Source organism: Tursiops truncatus, chromosome 4 (assembly GCF_011762595.2).
Source record: "Tursiops truncatus isolate mTurTru1 chromosome 4, mTurTru1.mat.Y, whole genome shotgun sequence".
NCBI lineage: Eukaryota > Metazoa > Chordata > Mammalia > Artiodactyla > Delphinidae > Tursiops > Tursiops truncatus.
Window position 1 is genome coordinate 132,015,941 of NC_047037.1, and position 6,753 is coordinate 132,022,693.

Sequence of the window (6,753 nt, forward strand, 5' to 3'; positions counted from 1 at the left end):
CTTTAAAAAACTAAAAATAGAATTACCATATGACCCAGAAATCTCACTACTGGGCATATACCCTGAGAAAACCATAATTCAAAAAGAGTCATGTACCACAATGTTCATTGCAGCTCTATTTACAATAGCCAGGACATGGAAGCAACCTAAGTGTCCATCGACAGATGAGTGGATAAAGAAGATGTGGCACATATATACAATGGAATATTACTCAGCCATAAAAAGAAATGAAATTGAATTATTTGTAGTGAGGTGGATGGACCTAGAGACTGTCATACAGAAAAAAATTGGTCAGAAGAACCTAGGGGCCAGATGGGAATAAAGATGCAGGCCTACTAGAGAATGGACTTGAGGACACAGAGTGGGGAAGGGTAAGCTGGGACAAAGTGAGAGAGTGGCATGGATATATATACACTACCAAACGTAAAATAGACAGCTAGTGGGAAGCAGCCGCATAGCACAGGGAGATCAGCTCGGTGCTTTGTAACCACCTAGAAGGGTGGGATAGGGAGGGTGGGAGGGACATGCAAGAGGGAGGAGATATGGGGATATATGTATATGTATAGCTGATTCACTCTGTTATAAAGCAGAAACTAACACACCATTGTAAAGCAATTATACTTCAATAAAGATGTTAAAAAAAAAAAAAGACTTTCCCACTCAATCCAGGCTGCATGGTCTCCCAATTTCCTGATCTGGGATGCACAGAGGCAACACCATTTGATTACACCACACTGCAGAAAAGGACCAAAGATTCAGGGTCAGGCATCAGATGTGGATAAACCATAGTGGAGGGAGGCATTTCAAGAAAAAAGTTGAGACTTGGGTTCTTGGTTTTTGAGAGCTCATTGACTACAGAATCCTGCAAGTATGTATATAAGTGATGTTTTAAAGCTCAAGTTGGTTTCTCTACATGCTGTAGTCTCTTTCTTGCCACCTTGGGGAATTTGCATTCTTTAAAAAATGGTCTTAATACTGTATAAAAGCTCACTTAGTGACAAATAGATAAGCAATCACACACAAAAGAAATTCTTTTTCATAAAGGAAGACATGAAAAATATTCAGACTTCACCAGCACTCCAGCAATGGAAATGGCAGCAACTTATGTGATTAGCCAACATGTTTTAGGATGAAAATTTGCTGTGTCCGTGAGGTCTTGGCAAAAGGCTACATAGCCAGTTACCATGTAACCTGGTTCAAAGCATTTGAAAATCAGGCAGCAATTCGGATCTAAGATCTAATAACATGAAATACACGTTCGTAATATTTGATCCAGTAATCAGACTTCTTGGAATCTGTCTTAGGCAAAGAATTCAAAAGAAGTTGAATACTATGTGTTTGAAAATGTTCACTATAACCTTTACTGTTAAGGTTGAACATTTGGAAACAAGCTAATAATAGCTACCACTTGTATGGGCTCTGCAGCTCAGAAACAGCTCTCATGCCCATCATCTCTGATTTTATGGTGGCCCTGGGAGGCACAGTGCTGTTACCCTCACTTCATAGACGAAGAAACTCACGTTCAGAGTGGTTAAGGCACACAGATCACACTGTTGGAAAAAGGCAGCCCAGGGCTGAAGCTGTCTCGCCTATAGTATAACATCCCTTTATATATATATCTCCAGCAGTAGGGTACAGGTTAACTATATGAGCTTGATGAAATAAATATCTAGACGCTAAAACAATCGTTACAAAAGCAGCAGAGCAATATTCAACAACACATGGCTGAAAAAACGCAAAATACAAAAATCCCATCTTTGCTGCAATTATATAGAATTACATAGCCATAGCAGTTAAGGACTTAGAAAGGAAAGGAAGAGATTAAAATCACTGAGAAGTTTCCTTTTATATTAGTGCCACTGGGTTTATAATTTCATATTGCTATGAACCACCTGGCACCCTTAACTCTTCAGTGGAATCGCAATTTTCTTAGGAAAAATAATGTATGTCGAAAATAACTCCACTGGGTTGTACTTGCTTTGAGAACTTTAAATACAAAGGTGACTGGAAATCAAAATAAAGCTTTTCAGGGAATTATGGATCCATAGAGTAACAAAGGCCTGTGAAGGATGGGCTGGGGCTGGTCGCAGAGGCTGGGCCCCCCAGTCCTAAGTCCCATGGACTGGCTGTTTCATCTCAATGACACTTGTGAAGCGAATCTTGTGTGGAGCGTGGGGAGGTGGGGCCTCCTTGGGAGGCTGACGAAAGAGGGCTGGTCTTGCCAAATGGAATTGGACTCTGGGAGGCTGGAGGAGCCTCCATTGTCCTCAGCTCCAGTGATTAAATGCCGGATTAAAGAGGAAGCACTCCTTCCAACCCTCCCTGCCCCCCAACCTCGGCTCATCAGGCCCATTCACAAGGCTCCTTCCAAAAAATATTGACAGGGTTGCCTTCTATTCATCGCCCTCACAGCTGACACTGCCACCCACACAAAGGGGCTTCAGGAGGTTAATTAAAACCAGGTAATAGAAGGTATCAAGGACCAACACTTCAAAAATGCCACAGGGGCTCTGGGGCAGGGGAAAAGACATATGGTGTGAAAGCCACCTCCTGGCCACGGCTCCACGCTCAAGCTTTGTTTGGAACTTGCACTCAGTGATTTTCCTGTGCTGATGGATGTGAGGACGTACTTTCTCCCTGTGTCTTACCCTCCTCCCGACCAGGCACGCTGTGTCTACGGCACATCTTAGCCTATAGCTAGTTTTCTACCTTTTCCAGACAAGACCTGTTGTGTCTGGCAGCATCACCTGCAGCCTCTTTATCAAACTGATATTTGATGACATTTGGTATTTAGTTCTCCCTTGTCACCATGGGCACCCACACAGGATCTGCCAGGATGCCATCAGACTAAGCTAGTATCTTGGGCTAAACTTAGTATTCCCTCAGTCTACATACTGGGTCTCAGTAGGCGGGACAGAAATATTAAAAGGTTGGGGAGAAAGATTTATGGAAATACTGCCTGGACTAAAGGGATATAGATATTAGATTCATTACATATGCCTAAATATTCATTTGCTTATTTAAAGGCAAATGTATTGTGCAGTGCCTTCAAAATAGTAGGCACTCAGTAAGTACATGTTACAGTTGAATAAATGAGTGACTTAGGGAATCAAAGCATAAACTTTCATGGTAAATTGCCTGGACTTTGTCACTTACTACCTGTGTGACGCTGGACATGTTACTTAAGCTCAGTTTCCTCATCTGAAAAACAAAGATGATGATGATGATGATGATGATGATGATAGTACTTTCTTTACAGGCGGCTCTGAGGATTGAAGGTATTAATACATGCAAAGCTGTTAGATTAGCATCTGTCACAGAATACGTGCTATATAAGTGTGAACTACAATTATTATTTGCTTTCAGCAAAAATTTCTAGAGGTGTATTAACAGCATCCCCCTTCCTACAGTGCCAAAGAGAATAGAAACATCAGTGTGGAGAGGGATAATACTATTTCTTTATTGTATATCCTTAGGTACAATTCTAAAAGAAAATATTAGCATATAAGATTCAGGAGTTTATTAAAATGCAGAAGTCGGGCTTCCCTGGTGGCGCAGTTGTTGAGAGTACGCCTGCTGATGCAGGGGATGCAGGTTCGTGCCCCGGTCCAGGAAGATCCCACATGCCGTGGAGCAGCTGGGCCCGTGAGCCATGGCCGCTGAGCCTGCGCGTCTGGAGCCTGTGCTCCACAACGGGAGAGGCCCACGTACCGCAAAAAAAAAAATAAAAATGCAAAAGTCATAGGAATGAAAGGATAGTTTGACAGTATGAAATCTGATATCAAAATTCACTATATTAATAGGTCACAGGGCAAAAACCCCATAAGTATATTTTTGGTGGCCAAAAGAACTTTTTCTCAAAATTTAACAGCCATTTTTTATTTAAAAAGTTTTAATTAGGAATAGATCCTAGACACAATGGGAAAAAACATTTTCCTATTATCAAAGATAAGACAATATTGACCACTATGAAAACTATTATTTAATATTATTCTGGAAGTACTAGCCAATGCAATAAGAAAAGAGAAGACAAAAGAGAAGAGAAACAAACAAACAAAAAACTCCTGTACATATGGGGTTAGGAATTATTTGCAGATGATATTATTATATATTTCTAAAATTCATAAAAGTCTATTGAAAAGCTGTTAGAAATAAGATAATTAACTAAAGTGCCTGGTTACAAAGTTAGTTATACATAAGTTAATAGGTTTTTCTATAAGTAGGTAAACTGGGATGAAATTGAACACTTCCAAGTCTGATAGGCTATATTATTTTTTGCCTCAGCAAACCAGGCTTCATTCTGCCTCTGAGCAGTGGGCTGTGACATGATGAATTTCTGTTGGATAAACTGAAGTGGTGCCTTGGACAACAAGGCAATTCCTCATCAAGAGACACTTTTTGTTGCCTCTGATTACCTGCTGGCAGGAACTAAGTTTGTCTGTTATATGTGTGCCATGTGTTTTAAATCAGAGTCTTTGAAGTTGTTCACATAAAGAGGATTAGTCATAGTTCTAGGGAGATATAAAGACTAAGCCAAAAGAAGCAGAGTTCATATGGCTTCATGCATCTGTTAACCTGGCTTTGACACATTTCCTTGTTGTAGTATGGGTATTTCATGCACTGTTTGCCTTGAAATGGTCACAGATTTAATCAATTCTTTATGGTACTAGACCTCTTGTATCCACAAAGAAAGAAGATGTTCCATCAGTATCTTAATAGCACATCTAAAACAGAGTGGCAGTGCAATCCAATGAGAAAGTTATTTCTCAGACCATTACATTTGTACAGAAACTCCAAACACCATATATTGCTTTTAAGCTTACTTTCTGATCTCCTGCCATCAAACCTGACTTATTGCTTTATTATGATTAACTCTGTATAAGAGTTTACTTTTTCCTCTAAAATGTGTTTTAAGGGCTGAGGCTATTTTAATAACATTTTTGAAGTTATGTGATTTATTCTTATTTACTTGACACTGTCAAATATACATTTCAAAGATGTGTTATCATTTTCAAATGCTAACTATTTAGGGACCATAGAACTTGGTAAGTGATATAAAGCTTCATTCATAAAACCCAAACCCTAATTTTGCATACCCACTTCATCCACAGTATCAGAGGAAACCTATATATAACATATATGCTGAAAAGACAGAGGTGCTTGTATATGTTTGTAGAAATTTCTAATTTTAAAAATGTTAATCATTTAGAAAAGATCTAAAGATTTACTTTAAAAATCAGCTTGAAAAATTCGGTTTATTTATTATTGTTTTGACAGTAGATACTTGATAAATACGCAAAAGGCAAAAATAATTATAAAATATCACACCATTCATCTTTGTGCTCCCTATGTATACATCACCATATAAACAAAGGGAAGCGAGACTTAACTTTACCATAAAATTTCGTTTCTTTGTTTCATTATATGATCCCCACACACATAAAAAAATTGAGTCATTTAAATAACAGTCTCCTTTAGTATAACTAAAATAGTTAATTTACAAAAATTAAAAATACACACATTTATTTAAGAGCCCATCCAATAATTTTTTGAGTAAAATTTTTCTGGCAGATATATTTTTGCTTCCCTAATTTCTACTTCCTCTTCTGTTGAGCTTGTAATCAACTTTGAATATGCTATAAAATAAAAATGTATAACAAAAGTATTTAACTTTTCTATATGTCTAATTTTGAATTTCTTTCATTCATTCAACAAAGATGTACTGAAAACCTACTCTGTGCCAGGTATATATGTTATAGCAGTGAACAAAATTCTTGTCCTCATTGAGTTTATATTCTGGTTCTGGTAGAGATAAGAAACTGATGACATAAAAAATTTTTTAAGCCTATCAGATACTGAGTTTCTCAGAGAAGAAAAGAAGAGAAAAGAAATGAAAGCTCAGGTCAATACGTGTATCTTGCTAAGCTAAATCCTTCTTGGAAGTAGCAGGGTACTTATCCCTCAGTTATCAACCATTTGGGCATTCTGTGATGATTGGGTTACCTCTGTGATTGCAGTGAACAAACAGAAAAGAATTCTTTTCCAACAGTCGTTCCTATTTGATGAGTCGTTTGGTGGGAGCAATGGGCTGTCGGAATTTCCCTGCAGTTTCGTACCAGTTAAGTGTCATTCTGGGGAGGATATTTACTTTGATGTCAAAACAGCCCACCTTCAAATCTCCCCTCTTACTATGACATTAGGCTAATTACTTGATGTCTCTGAATCCAATTTTTCATCTGGGAAATGGATAGATTAATCCTCCCTCAAAGGACTATCGTTCAGATTCTGAAATAATCTGTGGAGAGTGCTTGGCAGGTGGGAATTATCTTATCCAAGGTCCCCATTTAGCGGCAGCACCGGGATTAGAACCCACCTTCCTTTGAGCCTGTCCTTTGTTTTGGTGCCATATTTGCGTTTAGTAATCTCTGGTGATTTCACCCACGTGACAAGACAGTAGATCTATTCATCCTTTATTAAAAAGACCTGAGCCCCATGCTGTGCTGCTCATGGACCCCACTGGGCCTCGGTTTCCCCTTATATAAGATGGAGTTGGATGAGATTGTCTTTGGGGTCCCTGTCCACTATGCACTTCTGTGACTCCAGGAAGGTGACCAGTTGTCCTGGTCTGGGGCTGAGAGGTTTCCCTGGGCACTGGACTTTTAGTGCTGAAACTGGCAGAGTTTCAGCTGAAACTGACAAACAGGGATGAGTTCACCCCAAATTCAGGCTTCCTCTCCCCTTGGTTTCCACCAT